Source organism: Varroa jacobsoni, unplaced genomic scaffold, assembly GCF_002532875.2.
Source record: "Varroa jacobsoni isolate VJ856 unplaced genomic scaffold, vjacob_1.0 scaffold_123, whole genome shotgun sequence".
NCBI classification, from domain to species: domain Eukaryota; kingdom Metazoa; phylum Arthropoda; class Arachnida; order Mesostigmata; family Varroidae; genus Varroa; species Varroa jacobsoni.
Genome location: NW_019213025.1, coordinates 722204 through 749891, shown reverse-complemented (window position 1 = coordinate 749891; position 27688 = coordinate 722204). Strand labels below are relative to the sequence as shown.

General features: G+C 41.0%; 1 protein-coding gene across 2 annotated transcripts in view; it reads left to right on the top strand.

Moving 5' to 3' along the window:
• The window catches only part of LOC111267260 (uncharacterized), a 130955-nt gene that overhangs the window by 14361 nt on the left and 88906 nt on the right, over positions 1-27688 (top strand). The window lies entirely within an intron of this gene.

Genomic DNA, 27688 nt, shown 5'->3' with positions numbered 1-27688 from the left:
TCTATTTCAGACAGGTCAATCAAATTCTACGAATTCTTCGATATCAGAGAACCCGTTGAAGACGCGCGGAATAGCTCACCTAGATATCTAGCAAATGATGTCCTAAATCTTACGTCATGTAAACATGCTTGCGTCCCATTATACTCGTATACCGTTGTAGGCAGTCGCCTGGATAGGCACATATGAGCTGAACAAGAATAATATAAATAGGAGTTACACTCATGTACAAACATCTCTTATACGCACACGTTGAATTGTTTGTGCGACTCTTGAAGCGCCTAAGACAACGGCTCCATCATTTCTGTCGTATCTATTGTTGTTGTAGCCGTTGCTCATATTTCAGGTTGATGGCTAACTTTCGTTCCCACTTTTCTAAGTACCGCTTTACATAGCCAGCACTTGCCATAGGAAAAGTATATTGAGGACGTGTCGTGATAGAGGTGAGTCCAGCGCGGGTCGATTTGAAAACCTGTCTGTGTGCGTAAGCGCTCGTAAGCTTATCTGCGCGTGGCCATATTTATTGAGTGCCCGTACATCAACTAATATATGTACATCCAATACAGCCATGACGTATTATAATTTTGCGGTCATAATGGCGATGACAATAATGTCGATGGCGACAGGACCGAGCGATCAAGCTACCGAAGATGACGCTTGATTTGAAACATCTACGTATATATATATATATATATATATATATATATATACGTATAGATCTCCGTACTATGTGGCTGTACGGCGTTGGGTGGCTAGTTAGGATGCACACGTACGACTACGCTGGCACTCTTCTACGATATCGGCTCACCTTTTTATATTATATGGAACGCTAATGTCCGTATACATAAATGTTTTTCAGTGCTATTTTCTCATAAACTCAAGTCGATTCGTAGAGACGATACGCAGGCATCATCGAGTGTGCATCGTAGTTAGCTATGCTACGTTATATCAGTATCGTTTACGCTTTTGGTGTAGTGATGAAGAGCTACATAAAACTAAAAATACAGTTAATTAGCGTTAGTTCATTTTCTGCTTTTTATGTTCGTATTATGTCGCGCACACATGTACCTTTGCTGAACTTCATTTAGAGGTCAGTTTTCTGTGACTGGGTAATTTGGGCTAGCTGTTTTGATCAAATCGTTATCAGACCATATTGGTTGATCGTCGTATCGATAACATCACCGCAAGAACGAAGCTATATACATGTCAGAATAGGCAAGGCATGTGTCTAGTTTTCGTTTGACCCACTTTCGTGCTGCTTTTTTTTTTTGATACTGTTACTAAACTGGTACTTTAGCTATACACAATTTAGCCAAAGGCCGTATAGCTTGCTCAACTGCAGCAAAGCGCCAATATCAGACCAGACGTGTTTAACGTGCACGCTATTTACTAGCAGCTAGAAGCGAACGTGCCATTCTGTCGAATAAACACGAATGCAGGACACTCGATCAATAGGATCTGTATCCACGCAAAACCATTTGTCGAAGACGAATTTAGACGAGAGTCTAAATTTAGGCTGTACAGTCTATAAACCTATTACTTTTCACCTCTTGGCAATGGCCTAATACGTAGATCAATGTATCTTTTCGCCGTTCGTACGGTGGCACTTATAAAATCCCATAGTTAATAACACTGTAGTTTTATTATGGCTAGACGCCAAAGCTAAATATCAAACGAGCCGATTCTAAGCTTAAGTGGTTAACTGGTGTTTGAGGAAAATCTGGAGCCAGTTACTGCTACGGTCGTCGAGAATCACTTCTACCACGTTTGTTGTTTGCCAGCTTTGGTAGCCTCGGTAATACCGTCTCATCATAGGAAAACAGACCATACTAGTAGCCTGAAAAAGGCGACTGATTACTCCAGCGATGCATTCTGTTACGAGGCGCGAAGAACGTTAGGGAATGCGGGCATAGGGGAACGCAATAATAGCGCGCTGGATGAAGGCCCAATGCGAGACGCTCACAGGTTGGCTTCCCCTGCGTGAACGCTCCCATCGAACGACAACATGTCAGTCCGTCCGAGTATTCCTGTATTCAGCGCTATCCCAATGAAATTTAAGTGGTGGCCCCGTGGTCCTATTACTATATGAGTAAGTGTGCATGTTTGCTTTGAGGACGAAAACGTAAGGAACGTAAGTTTTCGATTGTTTTATAGCCCCATTGCCCGGTGTCGTTGTAGCTAATTAGCGGTACGAGTTGATCTTTAGCTATCAGCAGTATCCATCCGTCCATCTAGCTAGGTATGCATCGCAGACGCATAGCTACACTGAGATGTTAAGGGACTAGACGAAATATATTCGTTGCTATGTGTCTATGCAAAAAAAAATTTCACCATTCTGATGTGCCTGTTTGGCTTGTTATCCACATAAAACACCTGACAGCAATTAGCAGAAGTGAGAAAAAAAAAAAAAAACAAAACAAACTGAAAATGCAATTGCTAAGCGCTAACATGTGACTCAACACTCAGGGTTTCCTACGCGAACAGCATAATTACATAGTTATATAATTTTTCGCTATGTTTCTCACTCCTCGTCGCTCTCATCAGCAGATAGGACGACAGTTTCGGACTTCGTCAGATCGAAACAGGTTCTTGTTCAGATTGACAGATCCTCTGAGAGACGAGTACTACTACTAAGCTTCTTTCTGCTCGTGTGTGTTTATATATGTGATGGATACATGGATTTGTGTTTTTCGACAACGATCAAATTCAGTGCAGTATTCGGCTTTCTATGCCCAAGCTCCGCATATCATGCGGCACTAGAAATTAGAAAGTACTGGAAGACCTTTCTATAATAGCAAAAGCCAGAAATACCTATTTTTATATGTGACAATAATCCTTGTTAGACAAATTCACAATTATATGATCTAACTAACTATTGGGTATAATTTAAAACAGGCATATGGACGGTAAAAAATGTATATTTTATTACATTATTAAGAGAGTTTTTTTTAATATTTTATTTTTATTATAATTTATTGTAAACATGAACTGAGCTGTTGAAACAAATTTTAGAAACTAAGCTGATCTAAATATTAATTTTCCTTATTCATAGAAATTGTATAGTATTTATGGGTTGTTAACGACGCTCGAAACAGCGACCTCTGGTCTTTTACAACCAAAAACCTGTACTAAGTTTAATTGCGTAAAAAACCAAGACGACCGATGTATACATGTACGCATATGTTTTATTCCGTAGCCATGTTTGTAGCATCTAAGCAAGTTTCGCTTGCTGAAGATTGGGTAACTAATTGTTATTGATAGATTGGACAATGAGCAAGACTAGCTTAATATCGATACATACGATTCAGTACTGTCCCTCGTCTACTACCTATAACAAAACGCGAGCGGATCTGTCAACTTTTCAAACTTCAAAAGCTTTGAATTAGGGGTTCGAGATCTGTCATGAACTTAAAAAAATACTACTTCGGTAACCATATATGAAAAATATACGAGTTAAATAGGGCAGGCTTCTAATTTTTCTGCAACCAGGTCGATTGTTTCTAGCTGTGCATGCTACATAGTTCTAGCTTTAGCGTAATATTAAAAATTAATCAAAATGATAGGTACTTTTTCACCTGTAAGTTGTTTCCATTAGAAAGGAAACAATAAGCGCATTTGACGCATTATGCAGCGCTTATACGTTATAGGCGGGGTTCAAAATGCCGACCCTCTGATTTCCTCCCTTGATGACCCCCTAATTAGCAGTGGCCTATGCTCTATTAAAGCAGAAATACTTAAGGCTATTAAAAACTATTGCCAAAGAGTAATCAGATTATTTATTTATGGAGTGCAAGTGACGAAAGAAACGTAGATTCTCTATGTAGGCATGGAGAGGCTGCCCCCAGATATTGATTTTTTTTGTGCAAACGCTGCTTAGATATCCTTTACAAATGGTTAGAATTAATGATTTGGCTTCACTGTGTTTATCAGTGACTGTATATCGGTCCGTGATAAGCTGGGTCCAATTTCATCAGTTATCGCCTGAGTAGCAGATGGATTTTCGTCTTTTTCTCTTTTTTTTGCAACGTTAGCTTCTACATCAACTTCTACAGGGCACACAACAATGGAAACTCTTGGCACTTCGAAGGCAAGATAACTCTCACACACGTCGAAGTGGCCGGGTGAACGACAAACGACTACCCCTATTTTTCCGAAACCGCAGGGCCATTAACCGGTGAAAGTGCCTAGATGGGCACCGCAAACGCTCGAACCGATACACACAATTCTGCGGCGCAAGCTTCATCTATAGCATGGTCATCTGTTTAACGGCGCCTAAAAATCTCTCCGGTCGCCAATACTGTCCAGCTGAAAGTTCCATTATTTTCGTCACCAATTGTATCATGTGTGCAGGCGAACTACAGAACGAACGCGCAGGCCGTATTGTACAGGCCGGAGGATAGGGCGGTCTAGGTAAAAAGGGTGGATTTGGTTAAAAATTGTCGTTCTTACCAAACGCGACCGTTGTTTTACCCCCGCGTTGGGGTATGCAGCGCCGTTCGGTGCCGCTAATTATAGAAACGGATATTACTGTCTGGATGAGGGATCCGAATGAAATGCCAAACTAAGAACAATAGAGCATACATAAAATAAAAGAAAGATTGCTGTGCCAAGTTGTTTCGGTAACACCGGCAACATGAAAAATCGTCTGAGTTTAAATGGGGCTGGTACCATAATAAAGTTGTTGACTACTACTTTTTTTCTAGTCCTCGCACACACATTCACCGTATAAGCTATCCATCGTGTGTTTACAGTATCGTATTTGTCATACTAACGATGGTGTGAGTCATCACTGTCTTTATCGTTTAGCTAAGCCTCACCGGTGGAAATCTTATGTTAGCCGGCGGTGATTATGCTGGCGTTATCGGTTAAGATCACGATCTTATCGTTTGAGCTAGTGACGATGACTGATAGCGACAAGCCGCGTCGGAAGGACTGTTTTATGCCCGTAATAATGGCATCTGCTGCTGTTACAGTTCTGGCTACCATTGATCATATTCCCCGAATACATTTTCCCAGTTTATCCGGAACCTTTACGCGTCCGTCCGTCCGTTCGTTCCTGCCAAAAACCGCAAAAGTGAAAAGAGGGTAACATAGGCTGGAATTTTTTCATACATTATCTTATTATGAACGGGTTGTTATGGATACTATCTTGGTGGAAGACTTCGTGATGTAAGTACACCAAAGGCGTAATCTCATTATTCTACTTTGTTTTTATAAATAATTACCTATTGCTGAGATAGGAATAAAACGTGTAAAAGAACATGTACTATAACTCATACGAGTTGGCCTGTACTTTAACAGTGGAGTACTGCTATACGAATAGATCAGAGGCAGTTAATTAATATTAACATTAATCTTCTGATAAAGATGTACAGCCCCTTCATTATTACTGGCTGTAATTGCTTGGCGAATTTGAAGTGAGGTAATGTTAAACTAGCTTTTAAATTTGATCACGCTGAGCCTTAAGGCACAGGACAGGGATTCGACGAGGCGTTGGGCACGTTCTTAAATGATTACTACGCAACTGAAGAATTAACACGAGTGAAATTGGTCAAGTTTTTCGATTTACTTTGGTACATCCTGATCAAGGGCTATTCGCCAAAGAATCAAAGAACTAAAATCACGAACCCCACAATAGGCCTAGATGCATGTCGGTGGTCTGTTTAGCATTCTATCAGTTTCAAACACCTATGCTGTATTCCCTATGAAGAGCTGTAAACGGAAAAAAAACACAATCTTAATTAAAGGCGTTGTGTGTTATTCAGTGTTTTCCATAGGAGGATTTGTCGTACTACCCAGGAATCGAAGGTGTTGCCTCGTCCACAAATAACTCACATCATTTAGCGTTCATTCAATTAGGCAGATAAAAGCTTGGGGGTTATAATTTATGGAGAGTTTTTATGGCGTACCGAGCATCATAGTCTAAGTAAGTCAGTGTTCCGATGAAAACCAACCTCAGGCTGAAAATCTACTGACAGCTACAGTATTTAATAAATTTCGTTAGATTTGTAGATCCTGGAAAGCCCAATATAAATTTCGCAGACGCTTTACAGTGCTACCATTTATTACATTGATGGTATGGTATTCAAGCAGGCTCTTTCTGATGATGCGCATCATCCTGAAAGGAAAAATTCACCAATCTAGAAAGATGTGTTTCTTATTGCCACTAACTGACCGATCCTTACGCGTATGAACAGCGCTGAAAAATAGTTTCGTTCAAGTGTTTGGGCCTCGCGTATTCCTTTTTGAGTTCGGACACTTACTGCTGTGAAAGGTAACGGCGCACGTTCAAAATGTCGGGGGTCAAACAGATGACTTTGCGCGAACAATCAAATAAAACTAACTTGGCAAACTCGTGATGTTGGCAAACGAAAAAAAAAGAGACACATTGGCAACGTCCAACAAAAAGTAGTTCAGTGATCTAAGAAATATGCTCAAACGTTATTTGTTCCAGTGGGTCATACAATTGGATCGATCCTTTTTCGTTTTTGCCTCTGCCGAACGAACTTTTCAAAATATGGAGTACCCAGCTCCTATCTTGCTTAGAAGCAGATACGTAGCAATCATCATAGGAAAATATGTAGGTAAACAATATATGCAAACATTTAAAATGTTTATTGAAAAACTCGCACGACTTATTCTTTTTTTTTTTTTTTTTTACGATAAGAGCATGTGACATAAATACTTGTAGCGTCTACTCCGTTCAGTTTAGATACTTCCACACAGATAGGCTATCATCAAATATGGGCTTTCACTCTCGCAAAGAATATTGGATATTCGTTTAACACAGACGAGGCTAAAATCCATCGTACGACTACCAGTCCGATCTACAATACGATCCCACTTATTATACTGCAGAAACGGAATCTGTACTCGCTTATATACACAGCATTGCCTTAAAGATGTCAGCAAAGATTAAAGAAGTTTCTTGGCTGCTACGGTCGTAACGCTTTGTTCTTAACGTCAAGCATATTGAGGGTAAACTTTTCGACAGATTGCGAGTCGCCGGAACCTGGAGCACGTGTTCAATATTTGGAACCCAATGATTGGTGCTCTGTATCGTTTTCCTATTACTTATTTGTTGAATTCGGTATCGTCATAAAGACGCCAATATTATTTGTCAACAGACAAACGACAATGAAAATATATGTTTGAATAATATAGTGGTGTTGACAGGTAACTTCCAAAATGTCCCCTTGTATCCGCAAACGGGCGAATGGGGGAAATTGTACGAGTAGGAATTCCGATACGATGTGAGTGCATTTCAGAAGTGGATTCAAAAATCCTCTCTAAATCAAACGATCCCTGCTCAGTACAAGCTCACCCGTCGGCTTCGCGGACCGGACGGGCCGAGACCCAGTCTTTTGCGCTAGTCATCTGTTGGGCGTATCTACCGCTGTCGCTGTGTGTATCATCTGTCCAAAAAGGATATATATGCATTGCGATGCGACAAGTTTGCGCTTCTGGGGACCCTTGGTCACCTTAAGTGGATAGACTGGTAAAGCGTCGTACGCAGACTTTTGAACCATCTACGCACCGTTGAATCGATACCTCTGGCGATTTTTTTCTTTTTTTATTAAAAGGATGAGCATTTTCTGTATTCGTGTTGCAGCTGTTTTTCCTTCTCTTTATCTTCACAATTGATCGGCGGACTCTCTACAGAGCGCCACACACAAGTGCACTTGGCTGAAGATAGCGATATAGGAACAAACTGGTGCTGTCATAGACATCCAAGAACATCGGTCATTTACACAGCATCGTTCTACAGCAAGGTTTACTTCTGCCCACATGTACATATATATATATATATATATATGCACAGAATGGCCATGAATCTAGTTACATTTTTCGATGTCACACTTTTCCATGAAGAAGTCTTTGATAAGACTCTCGCCAAGCGTGTAGTATCAGATATAAGCTTTCTTACAGGTATTCAATGAACTTATTTACAGCACAAAGGAAGCTGCGGTCGGAAATTTCGTATATAAGTGGGCACTAGTAAATAGCGCTACTACTGATAATGAAGCAGGATAAACTCATCAGGCTTGATAATTAGTAATTCACTGCCAAGGAAGCGTTTCAATAACAACGCTGAGGCCCTACAATTATAATGAAATGGCCTTTGGGGCTTAGCGATGCACTCTTTATCAACATCAGTATTGCACGAAGTGATCATACCAACTAACAGACAACAGATACTCACAGAGAGCCACAATTTAGCGGTTTAGCAAAATTTTTACTAAAATTTAAGTAAATAAAGTGTCCTCCAGTTGTATCTCAATGGAAAAAAATGAAATAGGAATGATTTGCAACGAGAGTGACCGAATCCCTGGAGAGCCTGCGGAAGGTGGATCACATTGAGTGACATTGGATTTGTTTATGATTACGTCTGTTATCGTCATTGTCGTCGTTACGTCGCGCTGTTGCCGTCGTCAGCAACTGTTGTGCCACTACCGCACTTTCGCCGCTTCTGCCAGCTTTGAGAGATTTTACTTTTTTCCAAACTGGGTTTAATAAGTTCGACTATCCGTTTGAGTGAATAGCTAATCTAAGTCATAGAAGAAGAGGTCAAATCGGCCAGTAATAGAGCCGAAGGCATTGTTGTTGAAAGGTCGGAAACAGGTCGAATGCACGTTTTTCGATTGCGTACAAGTGTGTGTGTGTGTGCGTGTTCGGTCGTGGGCTATGCTGCATGATTCTACGTGCACAGGGGTTGTGTCAATTGCAGAACTGCGTCAGTGAACTGAACGGCTAAGCCATTGAAGATAATGACACCATGACGGCGATGGTGCTGATGATGGTAGTGCCGTGAGGTAAAAGCAAACAGTCCCAAAAACAAATCATCTTCACGAACAGAGCTCTATTTAGGGTTTAAGAGGGATTATTGTTGTGCTTCGATTAAGAAGTAATCGTACCATGAGTTCGTATTGTAGCTTGGGTTTTGGATCCGGTTAAGTGGTGAAGCTGCAGGCGAGCTGCTATTGCTGTCTTCATCTGTCTGTTGTTTTTATTATGAATGGCTGCTCAATGAACGATAGCAAGTTAAGATTCGTCCTCAGATTCTAGTGCGTCATGCGCATTTGAGCATGTAGGCCTGCCGATGCGATGTCTCTATCTAAACGGTCAAAAGGCTTTCGACCGAGACGGCCGTGTGAAAGTAGATGAATGAATAACTGAGCCGTCACAATGGCCATGCATGGTGAATCAGCAACGGGCGTCAAACGTATGACCGTAGTATATTCTAGGCTTGCAGCTGGAAAGCTTTGAAGAATCGTCTAGAGGAGGTGAGGCTTTCAACAATTGCATTCAGCCAAAATCGTACTGGAAGCGTACCGATCTATGCCTGCAAAATAAGACAAAGAAAAGATATAGTGTACTTCCTTTTCGCTCGATGTGCCTTATTTGCATACGTAAATAGGAACGACGCATTGAGCACACGATAAACAAAATCATGTTTCGGCATTTGTTTTATATTCCTCAGCAAGTCAGAAGTCTGTATGTTATAGCCAAAAGCATTGTTTTGTGCGTCGCAGCACAAGCAAGAACGGTAACAGAACCAACGCGATTCAGTGGACATTTTTGTTCTAATTTTTTTTTATCGCTTATTCGTTGCGGCATTGTCATAAATACGGTAACGCTATTCGACAAAGATGGGCAGTCTGGCGATACAGGCGGGCGACCATCGGGGCGTAATCCAGTGAGTAGCGTAATCGTTTTGTATGTGTCCTGTTTAAGTTCATGATCGTACACGAGAAGATCAACGAAGTCCGGACCAAAAACGCTCCTGTCTGCAAAGCTAAGAACAATTACAAGCGTGATTGAAGGCCTCGTTTGATGTATGCATTTTTTGAGACATGTCGAAACATGGATAGTTTAGGCGTTCTGTATCAATATTTATACTGCAACTGTCGGTTACGTTACTGCAGCAATATCGGATCGGTATGTCGAGACGACAATCGACATATCGTTATAGCGTCTAATGGTCAAGTGTGTCAGGTTCGATTGTTTTAAGCTAAAATATCGGCTCGCATGAAGACTCTAATGTTGGAACATCACAGTGATTCGGTCATAGATCATGGGTCTGAAGACGTATAAGATTAACAAATCTCCTTAAGGATCTTACATAAAAATGCAAATAATTAGAGCTCTCTTTACTCTAGCTATGATTTGGGCAACTGAGATAATTAAGTATAAGGACTACGGTCCTAATTATGTGTTGCGCATCCAAAATAAAGCTTCAACTATTTGAACCAAAGCAAAAAACTGGTTTTCACATATATAGCAAGCATTCTTCTTATGCGTGAAACTCATTCCGATCTAATACATCGTCCACGCATGAAGGCATAATTATCATGGAGATGATCAAGAATTATACCTGTATTTGCTTGCTTCTATCCCTTACTCTTGAATGAACCTAAGAAGTGGGGTTACGCTTCGATGAACTGCACAGGAACTGCATTGAATGTATGTCTATGTATAGATACATATAAAGGCTCACACATGTGTGAATGCGCTGTACACATTGCCACGTGAATATTTTTGCCCGAGGGGCTGCAATCAACCATTCTTGAGTCTGTTCGTCAGATGGTCACAGGCATCGGACGAACGGCACCTTTCCAACAACAATCGTTATGTGAATAAAGCGATTAGTATCATTCGAAGAGCAGCAGTGGCGGCGGCGGCGGCGGCATAGGCATCCGCCGCTGCGCCATCTGTAAAAGTGTGCGTGCCGACCGACGCTGACAAGTAACTGATTTTGCAGGCCCGCTCAAATCTTTATCATTCATATTTTAGCTTCTGCAGTAATAGCCGTTCGTTGCCTTCGCGGCCTGTTGTCATTTTGCGCTACGTTTTTGTTGCTGATGTCACTGCCGAAGCCGCCGTATTTGTTGTTGTCGTCGTCGTCTGCTGCAATATGAAAGACGACAACGACAACTTGTCACAATGCCGCAGCTGTAGCTGCGGCTGTTTTTATTTTTGTTGACTGTTGGCACCCATTGAGGGCAACATAACGCTTCGTTGATATGTCGTCGACCGGCGAGCACCGAGGGGTTGGGGCAATCGCGCGTACTATCCTGCTGCTCTAGTTGCAGGTGGTTGTCGTTTCGAATCGAGACGTATTATTGCCCCTGTACTGGTGATGTAGAGATATTATATTGGGACCAATTACTAGCTGCCTGACGGCGACCCTGACGCTAACATGGACAAGTAGGCCGAAGACAGCCAGTAGCCGACGGCAAACAAATCATTTGTTATTGTTATTAATTATAAAGTCGTAGTCGGGGTGGTGACATTTGCTGACCAGTTTTGTGCAAGTGCCAATTTTATTCCACCTATTTCGTGAATATATACCATATACATATATGGACGCTGTAATAAAAAAAAATTGTGCTAACGTTAAACAGCGGAAAGAAAGCATTTCGTTACTGCTATTCCCGAAAGCCAGTCCGATTATTATTATATAACATTCGAATTAACAAATATACACATGAGAAGGTGCATAAATCGCTAATCGATCCTTCTATATGTTGGCATTTTTAGTTGGGGCTGGATGTTTTCTTAAAGAAGTATAAGTCGCTGGGATCGGCAAGCAATTACGTGGGCTCAACTAAGACCTCAATTTTTTTCAAGTCTAGGCCTAATCGCTGAGCGATTTATCAATATGTCTTCAGTTACAGTGTCGCAGGACACACACAGACTGATATAGTTGCGTTCCTCGTCATTTCTCCATAAAATAATAAGAAATATCCATAATAAATATTCCAAGCGATATGTATGACTTCGGGTCTTGTAGTTATACATATCAGCAGCTTATGGGCGCAGCTTTGCGTAGAGCTTTATACGCGGACTGAATGACCCAGTAAGCTAACGACAAAGAAGTATTTGTTACATTGTGGGTTATTCGGCTCTCATAACTAAGGATTACAAAAACGGCCAGGGGGCAAAATGGCTAGTTACGTGAGGGCATAATTAACTAGAGAAAAAACGTGTTCAACAACAGTGTAACTTGACGTGAATGTAATAATTAACTATGTATCTTGGTTAGGTTCGATGGCTTCGATCGTCTGAGCAAAACTATGGATCGTTGATATGTTACATAGGTTGTCTGATTAAACGTAATTGTTAAAGAAAAAACTGCTGGAAAAGGAAAAAATTATACGCGTTTGCTATGGTCGTCTTCCATAGCAATTGCTAGGTGCCTAAGGTCAATCCTTGATTGGGTAGTTAATTTTAGTTCCGAGAGTATTTCATTGCAATGGACATCAATATGGCCGCTAAAAGTCGACATTGATAAAAGGAAAGTGACCTGGTAGAGATTACATTGGGGAATATGCGATTGCGTGGCCCAATTGAGAAAGTGGCATAACTATAGCTTACTTATTTTCATGTGGAACTCTCCGAGCGTCAGCGAAATTCTGAAATCATAAAGATAATAAGACTCATAGACTTTTCATAGAATTAAGCATTTTCGCACAATTCGAGCAGTAGCTAAATCTTCAACTAAGCTATAGATCATCATTATAGCAATCAGCGACCGGTAAGCGACCATAGCATTCACTTGATACGAATTAAAGAGAATGGTACATATTTTCCAATGTATTGAGTATTTCCGAGACGTGCAAGATTTTCTTAACAGGGTTCAATCTATAAGGCCAATTGGTTCAGAACACTATAATATCGTTGCACGTGCCTATTTGGGCACGAGATTTAGGGATCATTTGATCAGCTTACGTGAGGTACTGCAATCTCCCGACCTAACAGGTTTTTCTTTGGGCACATCGTTTACTCGCCAGCGAGGTCCTTATCATTTACGTAGACTACTTGTCGGAAATTCCCGATGCTTCCGAAAACATATATCAGCCACTTTTTGCTAGCTGGTATAAAGTCTACGTAGATAATAATCGCTATTTAGAACACTCGTCGTGACGTCAACTAGCAGCTCCGCTAAGAAAAATCACGTTTGTCAAATTGTACTAAAACACTCCATTACTTTGAATTGGGCACCGTTGTTACCCAACACTGCTGGGACAGTATTAAGTTAAAAAGTAGGATCTTAGCTTTACGCAGCCGTTCTTAGGCTTTTGGGAAATATGGAATTTCGTTTTGAAGTTGAAAACTTAAGCGCGATGAACTTCATGTAAATTCTCTGTTATTCAACTTATCCCTGCTAATTATTTTTAGCCACTCAACTTGAAATAAGTGTTTAGAAGAGAATAGCAGATTTGTCTGTACACGTGCTTGACTAATCGAAATAGCATTTTTCACATAATCACACGTTTGCCAATGTGAAATTTACCAAGTTATGTTTTTTTGTAAGCTCCAGTTTCTAATTGTAAAATGGGAAAATTGTTTTCCTTGCCTCTATTTGATTAAACATAAAACATTTTGTTATTGCCGGAAAATGTTTTTCATCGACCCATCGAGCCGAGTAACTGCTCAGTGTTTTTACAGTTGTCGTTCACCGCGTAAAACCTAAAGAGCAGGTCTTTACGTTGGCTTGTACCAACCTGGATGGCTACATATTATGTTGTCTCTTAGATAGATAGTGTTTTATCATCACGATCTCACTTATACTATATTATGTAAAATTTTTTACTAAAATGTTAACAAACCTTGATTCGATTATATGTATCTTTTCACTGCTACTACAGTGTACTTTTTTAGTAGCAAAGTGGTTTTCTATTAATGTAATTACGTGCATGTACTGTTTCCTTTATTTTTTTGTAGCCTCCAACTTGTATAGTTTTACACAAACACACACAGAGTATACAGTAGGACGTAAGAAATCCATATGCATTGTAAATGTGAAGGGGAAAAGCTACCGTCAATCTGTTAGTAGTTCTACCGGTTTTGTACCCTAAATATATGTATGAGGTATGTTCTGCCATGGCACTACTGCGCGCACTTCACAAATTATATAGAGGTACTTACAGAGTTCACGTTTATACTATCGTACCCATTTGCTGCCATATGTAGTACTGCCACTGGGTTTACCGCTTGTATAAACACGCTAAAAAAAAGTCATGGCGTCAATGATATAGAAGCTTTTAATTTTTAATAGTTGTTTTCAGATTTTTAAGATATATACATATTTAAGGAAGACAAATAAAATCAGTGGTAACTCTTTTTAAGTGCGAACACGTTTAAGGCTGATCCTTGGTTGACGATGACTGATTAAATCAGTTCTCATTCAGTCGCTTGACACATAGAAAAATGACTAAGACCCTATTTTTTCATCGCGTATTTTTAATTCGGCAGGTTTTATAAAAAAAAAATCTGCAAATCATCTTTACCCTTTGGTTACCGAATATATGATCTATGTATGGCGCGACAGTGTGCCGAAATGTCTAAAATATGATTTTACCGAAATCATCACTAATTATCCAAACGGGAAAATGAGGAAATGCTATGAAAGAGTCTAATCAGTTGCGATATACTCATATCAAAAGGGCATGCTAGATTGTCAACAGCCACAGAGATGCTACCCTAAAGAAGTACTAGTATCAGTAGTAATGGTCTGTGTCTGACAACATCTGGGCGCAGACCCTTGACACACGTCATCGTTCACTAGGAAAAGAAGACAAACATATGATCGAATGAGGTGCGACTTCGATATTACTACTTGAAGGTAAGGATTACAAAGGTCGCAAACCTTCATTTAGACTGGTTGCGCGTTCGGCGGATCCAACAACCTTTGTGTTGCCAAATGCAGTTACCGCTATTGCCGTCGATCAATCAGCCGCTTCGTCAGTTTTTTCAGGGAGAGCAACGGCCGGACCTCCATTGTTTCAAGTGGACATAAGAAATTTAATCTAACGCACAATTTATTTGCTTTTCAATCTCGTTCAAGCCGCATGTAAAAGTTATTGTGATAGTAAATTGCTGGTGTATATACTGTTTATGCATCTTGTCTGCTGCGGCGGCAGCAGCGACAGCTGTAGTTAATATTCTATATGTTTCTATCTAAGGTTGCTGAATGTACAGTAGATCTCGTTGTAGCTATGGTCGTTGTTACCCTGCACGATCAATTGTAAACAATAAGATGGATCAGTAAAGTATACAAGAAATGCATGTGGGCCGCCACGCTTCCGGTACAGATTGCGTTGTTTTTAGCCTGAAAGACGGCAACGACCAAGATGTAACTGGCAACCATCAATACGGAAACGTTTGAAAGCTTTGCACCCGTCAGCTCCGGGACGATTCGTTAGCTACTTGTTATTACGTTGCCCGTGTGCAACGCTGTAATGATCGATATCAGCAATCGAGGGCAATGAATTTCACCGGCATCCTTTGTCCTTTCGCGTCAAAGCTGATGTGCCCTGATGAGGCCATTATTGCATGTCGTTACCATCGCTATTATTTATTTCTATCATCACCTATTAGTTATCGATTTCCGTCTATTGATTTGACACGTTATCGGGGACGTTGTCTGCGACCGCAACGTATATGGTGATATTGTTGTGGTGCGTCACGATACGTTTATTTGCATACAGCTGAAGCTGCCGCGTACATTGTAGGAAAGTGAGAACGGTCTAGCAACCGTCTAATTTGTCGATCACAGTTTGTCGTTGTATTTTTACTTACTTATTTTATACTCATTTTCAAGTTTTTTCTTCTTTAATTGTCTCTGGTCATGGGAGCAGCTTCTTTGAGGCTCCTACTTGACCCAGCGGCGGTTTTTGATTGAATCGAAAAACGAGTGAGAGTTTTACCCAAAAATGAAATACTCCATCGGTCGTACGATGGGCAGTGGTCCATCACAGCGCTCGAACTGCGTCCAGACTGCTAGGGACCGGCGTAGAGAGTTACGTTCTCTTGCCTATGACAGGAACGGCTGCCAGGAACGGGAGCTTGCTGTAGCAGAATTTTCACGACATCGCTCTTCTCTGGCTTCCTGCGTTTCCTTGTGAACGCCAAAGTCAGCAAAAACGTGGTTTTTACGGTTTGTTTGCCGATTGTTGCTTTCAACAGCTCACTACTGAAATTACAGATAAACGATGAAGCAGCTCGATGTCGATTGTGTGAGGGATCTTTAGAGAACAGACGAAAAAAAAACAGATAATGCAGGGGAAAAAGAAAGTGAGTGCTGACTTATTAACAGTTACTAGCTGACTTCCGTCGTGGCGTACCCGCTGGTTGATTTCATGGCGCTAAGCGGCACAGTCACTAAGTTCTAAATGTAGTATAAGGGAAGAGGTGAGCCCCACTGAGCTCTGCACTCCTTCCTGCTTCCTAGTCCACTGGGTTATTTAGTTATATGTGAAACTTTGATTAGTTGGCCGCTTGAGATTTTTTGTCGAAGCCTCGTTAATACTCATCGTGGTATTTGCAGACTATCTGTAGGTATGTTCTGGTGGGGTCCTACACCCTGTCGCTAAGTCCGTGCCCTGTGGCGTTCACAACCGAAACCCAGAATGTCAAAAAGAAGTTTAACGACGGTCGATGGCTTGCGTGATCCTTGTAAGTATGAGCGGTAGGTTAGTTTCGGTACTACCAAGACGGATGACAATAGTAAGTCCATGAGACCAACCCTATTGCCGGAATCGAACAAATCCGAACAATCTAGGAAGAACACCTAACCGTGCAGATTGTATCGAACTACACAGATTCAGAATATTATGTTTAATCATCATTTGATAACACTATCTGCTCTATAAAATAACATGTGTTTCTGGCGTTTTTTTGCTGTACAACTGATTTTTGAGCCTGCTATGAATTATTACCTAACTAAATCTGCAGCTTGTTTACTTACAAATGAAAGTAGTATACTCTGTCACTTGTAAAGTAGAATAGTCCAAAGGGCGAATAGCAGCTCGGAGATCCAGACAGTATGCAGCCGTTCAGTAGTTCTCCATTTGGCCTGAGAATAACCCGGATTGGCCTGGTGGAATTCCCAAAATCTAAGCCCTGTTCGGGTCAAATGCTTTACGCAGCAACGTACGAGTTGAAAACTATTGTTACATTTGGCTGAACATAATTACGCCTCATACAAACTCGTTAACGTAATAATTCAGCTATATAATAAAGTTTTTCAACGATTCAGAAAACGTCGCTAGACCATATTTAGGTCAAGTCAATTTTGTTCGCACGACGTTTTATGTTATCTAGCTGACATAAGAATCATTTATATTCCCACCACCTGGTATATGCTCCGATGGACTATTTCAATTTTGACGTTCATTCTTTAGTAAACTAACGACCCAAACTCTCAGTGACCCGTTTGATAAATCAATATACTACCATGCGACAGTGTCTATATAGCATTTCCCTTATGCTATTGTGCGGGCCTGTTAACAGTTGCTCTATAATATTATAGCTCATCATTATTGAATGAAAATCAGGTGGAACTTTGGACATGATGACCCTAACAGGAAACGATTAATCAACTGGATTTGAATGTTTATCAGTATAAATATCTTCCGCTGAAAATGTCAGGATATAGCTTTATGAGCCAAATCATGTGTAGCGACGAGGCCATCGATTTACTCAAACGTTGGAAACGTTACTTCCATAAAGAATAAAGAAATACTCGGGCAGTAATAGATACTCTGTCAGAGTAACACATGCCTAACAGCACAAATACGGAGTGACTGACTTGTTTTGTTAGATTAAACTTCATGAACCGAGTACTTCTTTGTGGGATATTTGTGCCATACGATGGGGCTTTCTAGAAACCTTCGAGAAGATTACGAAGGAGATTCGTGTTTTGCTTAATAGAAATCACGTGCTTATTTACGCTAACTAACAACAGTCACATGTTAAGCTTATTTTTAAAAGGTCAGCGATATAGCGGTGGTGCTATCTACAGCTAATAAAAAGAGTTCGTTTTTTGCTTCAATGATAGAAAATATAGAATTCTATAAAATTCATGTGGATAGTGTCAGTTGAACTGTTATCTCTTGGTATATAAGGACACGCGATGTAGAACAATTATTCCAAAAATATTGAACGCAATCTGTTTCCTCAAACATTAAAGGGCCTTAATGGGCATAAATGACCCATACAAAGGCGAATGCGACCTACGGGGCAGATGATAGAAACCTAGTACTATAAATCCAATTAAAACGTTTCGGTCTTTCCGCATATCCTTAAGCGCCAACTGTGTGTATGTTGTTCATTGAATTCCCGACTCTTGTTGGGGGACGGTCTAGCGCACAGTCGTCGAAACCCTCATACGACCCAACCAAGTGTTACATCATCGTTTTGTGTCGACTTTACTGAAAAAGCTACCGTTCTTTCTTCGACAGAAGAACATCGCACAATCTTACTTTTCATTAATGGTGACCACTCTACCGATCACCGTTACTCGCTTAGACGTTTTTATAGCCGAGTCGTGGTAATAAGGTAAACGTACTTTAATTGTTAAAACTAATTTGTCATTGCTGTTCTTGTCGCCGTTGTATCGTCATATTTTTTGCTTTATAATATGGTTGCTTGTCATGCGTTGTCAACGTATGGTTAGCTCTAATCGCAGATTGTCCCTGCGTATCTGTTGCTCAGCCTGCAAATCGCCCTGATCGAGACGGTACAGATAACAGCAGTGGCGGTTTTGACAGGAAAATTTAAAATATTCTGGAGAGAAGGTAAGAAAAAACACTCCTGGGAGCCGTTGATTACCTTTCGCAAATTGTTGACTCTTATTGTATGAACGTGTGCGAGACGCGATGTAAAAGTCGTGCCGCTGAATGTATTGTTCATCTGAAATCGTTTACCATTTGACACCTCATCATAATTGTCGTCGTTCTCCTAGTTCGGCAGCGAAAGCAGTACCTTAAGTAGTATATTACATCCCCAGTGGCGGTGCACAGAATTGTGATGTCGGAAGAACAGGTGACGAAATGCTGAAGATCAAAGGAAAAAATTAAAAGAAAGCATCGAGGAAGGTCCGTTGTTCTCACTTTCCCCCGTGTCGCTGAAGAAGGACCTGCCATTGACGACGGTACAATAATCGCTGTAGCTGATCAGCTTAATGTTAGAATCAACGAGTCGGCAAAAACATGAAATATATATTGTCGATTAGCCGTGTACGATGCTTATATTGACTAATGGCCCGTTGGCGTTTCCAGTTGTCGAATATCAACTAGGTACCAGTTGATATTCGACAGTCACCATTCGTGTCATCAGGCAAATTACAAAATCTTCGTATTAAAGGATGCACCAGCGATAAAACGACAAGATATTCAAACAGTGATGAACCGAAGGCGTCTAGATTGACTTCGCTGTCGTAGCTACGATCACGAATGTGGGGAGAGGGGAGGGGAGGAGGCCGTGGGCCAGGACGTAGTTTACCTCGTTCTCTTTTTGACCCCTGCTCTCGCGGTTCAGTGCAGGTTCCTAACCAAACATGGCAGCACATAATCGTGAGATCAAGTTGGCATTTCCCTAAAGTCTGTGCTAGATCAGTCCATGATGGAAAACAGAGGTTATGGCAGCTGTTAGCTGATTTAGAAGAGTTCTAATAACGTCGCTACGTAATCCGTTTCTATAACGAATCCCTTCTAATGTCTTCTCCGCTAGCGTCATCTCTCGCGCCATCATTCAACTATTATAATACAATGTTTATCAGGACACTAGTGCCATTAGCAGTTATGCTAAGCCGCACAGTTGACCGGTTCGGTTCATTGCTGAACTCCGTACAGCCCACTGTGACGTCATGATATAATGCACAGTTTTTCTCAGGACAGCTGGTTCAAATGATCCTGTACTGGTTACCTGGAATGCCCTGTTCTGTTTAGACAGAATCTACAGGTGCCCCCGCTGTATATACGCTATAGGAAGGCTTCATTTTCGATTACTTTATACAACGGGAAAATGCCGATGTAGACAAATCTATTAAAGTAGTTAGTCACACCTCAGTGTTTGGAGATCTATATCGACATATAGTATTTTCAATGATATTTCGCTCGGATTTCTCGCTTTCAATGTGACCGCACGTACGGTTTCGTACTTGTCATCTGCCCGTTAAGCTTGGGCAAGCTTTAATTTGTGAGCTTATTGAGAACATTTTGATTGAAAGTGAATCTTAAAGTAGTGTAGGACGCACCAGCGTAGCTGTTGACTTGTTCTGGGCTTTTAAGCTACCTCGCGACGCGGCCCGACTGGTCAAGCACAATTCAATAACATCATTACATAGCAACGACATTATGAAAGATACACGAATGGCTTCTGAGACGGAACGTATGTAGTTGAGTATGGCCTATACTGCTTATCAAAGGGATGTGCATATGACGTACGTGTGAGTTCGTAGGTGTACCATTGGCTATGAAGTGTATTTTAAAGGGTTAGAACGTGTGGTATCCTCGAAGTATCTTTATTAATTTTTTTTTTTTTTTATAAATACGTACTCGACGCTGTCTACAGAGTCTTATTTAGCGCGAGTCATTTATCTCTGCCTTACCAGAGGCGTAAATGCTAAAGGACAGAGTTGATAAACGCACCAGTAATCGAAACATGCGGAACAACGCTTATTGAACAAACTACAGAAAACGAAGGTACACAATGTGCAGAGCCCTTGACACATCGAAAGGCTTCAGGAGCCTGCAGGGTGCATGAAAGCGAGTAATTCAATTGTACTTGTTGTCTCATATTTGAATATATTCGTGCTGAGTACAGTTGAGGGTTCGCGTCCAGCCTTCAGAAAAGATATCTCTATACGATAGGCCAATTTGTTAGACAGTCTGGGGGGAGTGTTGTTTCATAGTGCGCTGTACACATAGCGGCGGCCGCGTTAAAACATTATGGCGCCACAGTTGTTACCGAACATTTCTTCGCGTCGGTAGCATTTTCGTACGGCAAATTAACCGCAACGAAGGGCCGGAAATAGGCAAGCAGCCGGCACTCTGCATCAAACAAACCTTCCATCTTCGATCGTTCGCGCCACCGTTATGACCTGCGGTGTCATTTATGCATCATTTTATCATACATCTTACTCCATTACGGGCAAGCTGAAGTTCCTTTAAACTATTGAAGGCTTCTAGTCGTGCCCGAAGATCATGACAACATAATCAAATTACATAGCCATAATACCCATCTGTAGTCAGTAACTTCAGCCAAGTGCTGTCCCTAGTTAGTAAGCGTGCCGCAAACGTTTAATCGAAAAAGGTCAGGCAAAATTGGCCTTTGCACCAATGATCGCGACGACTGACTGCGTTCAATGTTTATACTCGAATTGTCACAATGCCCTGTATAAAGGCCACTTCCCCTTTATTATGATATAAAGCTTGAAGGAAAATCGACTTCGATGAGAGCTGCGGTAGATGAAGTACTATGACGAATCGTACAATGCAATATCTTCAAGGAGAAACACAAAGAGAAAGTGAGCGTAAATACGCCTTATGTTTATTCTTCAGTAATAGCTTCCGGTTGTCACGTTTTTGCCGTTCCACATTCGACCATGGGAACCGACGATCTACCAAATAATCGCAGATCATGAATGCAGCTGCGAACACAACCAGTTCTTTACAACGGTAAAATTTTTACTCCCATACAAAAATAATTCCTGCTCCTTACGTTCATTATTTCTCTAATAAATGCTACACAATTGTCTGTAATCGGCTTTGTGCAACACGTATTGTAGAAGCTCCTGGTCAAATTATTCGTTGACATCTTTATGGACGTAAAGTGAACGCTGGATTCGTTTATGGGAAGGCACAGTAAAACGATGCGATCGTTGCCAGCAAAAATAGTAAATCCCTTATCAAAAAAGGCTCATCTGTGCTTAATACGTCTCTCGCTGTCAATAAACATTTATCGTCACGAGCAAAACTACCATTGAGTCTTAGTGCGCCAAATAAAGGATAGATAAAATTGCACGATTATCCTAATAATAATCTACGCTGTATGAAAAAAACTGCAGCCTGGCTGAACTATCGTATGCGACAATAGCAATAATCTATTTACATAAACAATCATAGACAACATTGTGATGTATATGCGCGTAGTTCAATTCCACTGGACTCTGGTTCCCACTCGTGTGTCATTGGATGATTTCGTGATATCACGAAAGCGGACGCCGACAGATAAGAGCTAAACACCGCTTGTCCACAATACGGTCATATGTACGCTACTCGTTGATGCACCTCTCTTCACGCAGCAGCAGCAGCGGCGGCGGCGGCGGCGGCGGCGGCGGCGGCGGCGGCGGCGAAAATAATATATAACAACGACAACAAACATCAAAGTAGAACGGCAGTTAATTCTATAGATAATTTAAAAAAATGCCGCGCTTCGTTTCTATGTATGTGCATATATATACAGAAAACAAAGACCATCGTGGCTGGACATAACGGCGGAGATAGCAGTGTGGCTTTAGTTGAATAAAGAGTAAAGTCACTGACGAACCGCTAGTGAAATGATTCTGAGTCCGCGTGTTTTCGTACGATATTATCTTTGTCATTCGTTGTCTAGCTAATCGGGTCGTTTGTACTATGCACCAACATAAGTCAACAGTGAAGCAAGTATCCGAGAAACGCCAATGCGGCTACAACGTACCTGATCGTGTAGCCTCAAGCCAGCTTTCGGCACCAGCCGTGTTTACCTCTGATCTATCTGCATACATGTGTTGAAATGCTTCAAACTGAACGTAACAGGCAGTCAGTTCGCTACTTCGACGCTCTCTATTGTTAAAATGCAGAAACTTGTCAGAAACGACGTCTCGGGGCGCATTTGTCAGGGGGTCCTCATGAGAGATGTGCGTATTGTTATTTAACTGACTAATGGCGTGAAGCGAACAGGAGAACGCTAAAAGGTAAACAGCAAGCTCGAGCGAGTCAGAAGTTACAAATATGGACAACGAACTTCGGGTAGTTGATGATCCTTTTGGGTAGCGTTAACATAGCTGCTGTTCTTTGCATAGCGGCGACAAGCGCTTAACATAGACTGCTCTGCGTTTTCAACAGAATTAGTAACGCACGAGTACGAAAATAACGAAGACGACCTGCAGACGACTCGGCTCTTTTTAGTCAGATAGCTTCATTGAAAAAGAGAAAAATTTTCGTTCATTTTTCTTATCGTTGCTCTAACTAACGTACGATATCTCAAACATTTGGAATAAAAAATATTATTTGCGCAGCTGCATAAGTTGCTGTCCAGCCGTAAAAAATTTTTATCAGATCAAATATTTAACTAAAATCAAATAGGCATCAATTGTAAACTGTTGAAAAGTGAGGTGAAAAAATGAAGTGTTTTCAAAACTAGTGCTGTAATATAGCTAGCATTGGGGTAACAATCTGACAAAGGGGTAGAAATACGTTAACATGAAAAAAGATCCATGTGTCACATAATTAATGGACAAAAATGATGATACGTTTAAGAGAAATATGTGTTTCTATATGGCTAACATATTAGATTTCTATATACCTAATAGTACAAATGAGGCTCAAATTTACGGCCCCCGTGAGTACGAGACGGTGTTTCGTATCGTCTCGTCTTCGTTCGTTTGGTTCGCATTTTTACATATGTGATTGTCACTCTTCAGTAACATATACGTTTTTAGACCTTTTCTTGATTGATATAGTTCATATTGAAAAAGTGACGAAGTTTCGCTCATAGGTTTACATAGTAGTTAGTTAAAGATCATCTCAAGTCGACTTCTTGTCTGTTTTATATCTTTTTCTATACCATTTGAAAAGACTTTTCTGCCTATTATGGTTTCCTTGTGTGGGAGGCCGAACCTTATAGTTTAGGCATAGCTACACAAGGTGAAAATGGTACGATTCAGCCTACTTCGTTACGCTAAGATCAAAAGTTCCCGGAAGCCCCGAATATATACGACGAGAAACAAAAAAAACATCTGAGAGAATTGTTTGAAGTCGGTTTGCTAATTTCAAAGATAACATCTTGGACGTGGAGTACCGACCCTGGCCCGATCGAAAACTGCGTGAAAGCGTTTTTCAAGGAAAACGGCCGGCAAGCAACTGGACACTCGGCCTAGGTGATAAACTTCTAACACTCCGCTGTCGTCGGGCATTTTGAATCTATGATATTATGTCTAAGCTCAGGGGCCTGTGTGCGCCATAACCTGAGCGAAAAGAAAAATTAACCGATAATTTTCGTTACCTTACAACATCTGGCCTGACATTTTGTGGGAACATGTAGCTATACAAAATTTCGACGTGTCAGTTTGAATTATTTTTTAGTTACCTTTGTCAGCGTGAAATAAATTAAGGAGCGTAGGGCCCTTGGAGAGACACTTGAGTCCGTGCTTAAGCCGGGTCTCTATTCAACATATTGTTAGGATTGGATGGTTTTATATAGTAGTCAATGCAGGGGAAAATCAAAGCAGTCGACAACGATGTTCATACGCTCCAGTACACCGTGCAAACAAAACTATCTCACGGAAAAGTTCTGATGGACAACGCAAAACCCTCCTCCGCCACGATGGTACCAAGACACTTATAGCAATCGTTCAGGCAGCCCTGCAAAAGTCTGAGTAAGAGGTGCGTTTACACTCACTGCAGGTTCCAGAGCGTATATCGACGAAGCGCTACGACTTCCGATTACTGGAAAACGGAATTCGTAGCGGCATGTAACGAAATAAGGAACATGATTAGGAGATGCGGGACAATCCTTCTCAACGATAATTATATATCTCATAAGTTAATTTGTTTTTATATTTTGTGGAAAAAAGCATGTACCTGTGTAAAGTAAGTTAACAGCAACGCCTTTATCTAATTCTGTTTTACAATTCATTCACTATACGCGGCGGATAACAATCAGCCGCCCATGTATTTACCTGTTTACGGCTATTATGCGTAAATTAATGCTTCAATCATTTCAGCGTGTATAGCGCTTCGACTTTTTTTATGATCTTGTGTTTCGAGCTGCCACTTTAGTTTTGGCCTTTTTTTTTTTTAATAGGTAGGGAGATATAGGCCGACTTTGGCTATCTGCTCGATTTTTTGTCGTTTCGTTTTTCCGTTCTTCATTGATATGTCGCAGCGGGGCAGTTGACAAACAGTGCGAGAACGCTCGTTCATCTCACAGTTGGCCTAGCGGACAAATAGATGGACTTACACGCAGCTCGCTCGTCGCGTCATACCGCATATCTGACGCCATTAGCGGTCGCATGCTGCAAGGCCAAAGACCGAGAGAGAGAGAGAGAGAGAGAGAATACTTTTCTAAACTGAATTAAGGTTTCGCTATTAGAACGGCGGGCGCAAAACGATTCCCCCCGCTACATGATCAAGGTGAATATTGTTTTGCAAAATGTCACCAAGAGATAAAGTCCTCGAAAATAACTCTCAGTAATTGAAGCGCATATTTATGAATATGAATAGACAGTAAGATTTAACTTACATATAAAAGTAATGGCCTCTTACAGGAACATGTGTAAATCCGTTCTATACAACAGCACCTGTTTAGAGTTTTTAGCCTCCATATAGAACGAATTGATAGGACGGGTTAGCGTATTGCGCAATGTAAGGACGCTTAGGCTCACAGAGCTGTAACAACGTACGAGCACTATTCCAGTGGCTGCGTCTGCTACTGACTGCAGAAGAGCGAAACAAAGCCCGTTATAATCAACAGTGAAAACTAGGCTGTAGAAAATGGGTGAGTAGGTAAGAGACCACCTATAGGATAGGATAGTCAACGATAGGACAAACAGTGGCAAGGGTGCATATCCGATCTCTATTCGTACAACTCTAATCCAAACCAATAACCATATTATAATAAATGCAAAATGAGTAAATACAGGGCTAAAGCATAAATGATCCATCTTTTGTCATAGATAACAACGTTGCCATAGAATTTTATTCGGTAAGCAATATAGCTGTCTTTTACATGTTGTGCTTTCGAAGATTTTGCTTTGGAGGGGGTGCTCCTTTGAAAATTTGTAGAAATTTTCTAGTTACCACTATCTAGTTACCGTAGAAACTAGCTACCGTAAATCGATAGGTTCGACGTATGTGTCGTACGTTATACAAAGGACTTGATGTTTAAGGACGCAGCAAAAATAGCGGTAAACATTTCAAGATATAGTTTGTATGAATGTTTCCCTTTTGGCTCACACGTGTTATCTATCTTCTATTCGGGTAATGAGCACAACAAAAATATATCGATTGTTGTTGTTGTTGTTGTTGTTGTTGTCGTTGTTGTTGTCGTGTCCATACCGTGTGAATAGCAGTGACTTTTTTTTTGTGTATACACTATCACTTTGCCCCTTTTCACAACAACGATGAGAAGACAAAAGCTAGTGGATTGCTAACGTCGCCTCCACGGAAATTCTCGTTATTATCATGATTTTTTCTCTCTGTCTTTATTCGCTCGATGAGTAAACGAGCGCCGCACGCGGTTACGTTCTACTGACTAAAACACGTCTCATCGGTGATTATTTCATGCCGACGTTCTCCACATACGCATAAAAGTTGCCATGTAACTTGTAGTTCATATTGTTCATCGAAACTTCTTGCCGATGACTACGTTTACAGTAAGAAGAGACAGAGGAGAAGTGAAATTTGTGCAACAGCATAGAATCTTAATTACGAATTAAAGTTAATTTGTTTTAAACTGACGAATCTAAACTTTTATCAAGTATAAAATGAGGCACTACCTGTCCCGGCTGTTTTCTATTGCACTTATCGTTCTCGTAAGCTCCATTGGTTCCCTGTGTAATTATCGACCCTGTAGATATTGTTTATGCTCTATCTTTGTGTAGATTATTATCAGTTTACCTGTTGCTCATTCTATCGTTACAATAGAACAGTAACAAATACCTACCATTACACTGGTAACCATGATTACAACCTCGCAAATAGAACTGTTGCTGATCCTTTCCGCTGCTGTCATTGTATCATGGTATCTATACTTTTGTTGTTACCATGATACTTTGTTGTCAGGAGCTAGCCAAACGGCCATAACTTGAGCCTCTTATACAGCGATCGTCGTGTCACCGTGTCTTGTTGCAGTCAGCTTGACTGTTTGTCAACTTAATCGATTACTCGGCGGCTCATCACCGGTGATCGATGCTAAGGACATGAACTTATCGCGTTGTCGTCCTTTCGAGCAATATTTGTAATAATAACAACGGCAGTAACGGTGCAATGGTAACGTTTCTACCCACTGGTTTATGATTTTTTCCAGTGATTTCACCGTCGGTTCTAGCCAACGTTAAACTACCGGATAAGTGACCAAGGTCAGTCAATGTAACGGGATGCGTAAGCTCTGTCGTAGCAGAAACGACAGACATCAGAGAGGAAGCCAATAAACGGAAAGCCGACGTGCCGGAGGGAAGGGCAAAGTATGATAAGGCATCATCCAGAGAGCCACATTTTCATTATCATTTTTATCATCGGAAGATGTATGAGCAACAACGACGCCACCGGCCACACAGCCTGAAGTCCGGCTAATGCTCATATGAAGTGGCCAGATGACACTAACTATGATAACAGCCAGCAGTAGGGCTCTTTCTGTTATGTCAGTCAGCTCCAACTCCCCACTTTCTTTGGGGCTGGGTCGGGTAGCGTTTATATCGATTAAGGTCATGACGTGAAAAGCGAAAGAAGGGCTACAGATCTGAAAACAGCCTAAATAAATACAGCCTCAAAATGAACTTCTGTCACCATTCCTGTTCTCAGTCATCATCATCTATTGTGCTAGACCGTGATACTCTTGTATTCATAATAAGCAAAATAAGACCTCTTGGAATGACGTGACGGACGGACGGATGACGTCACATGAATAAATTAACCCAGCA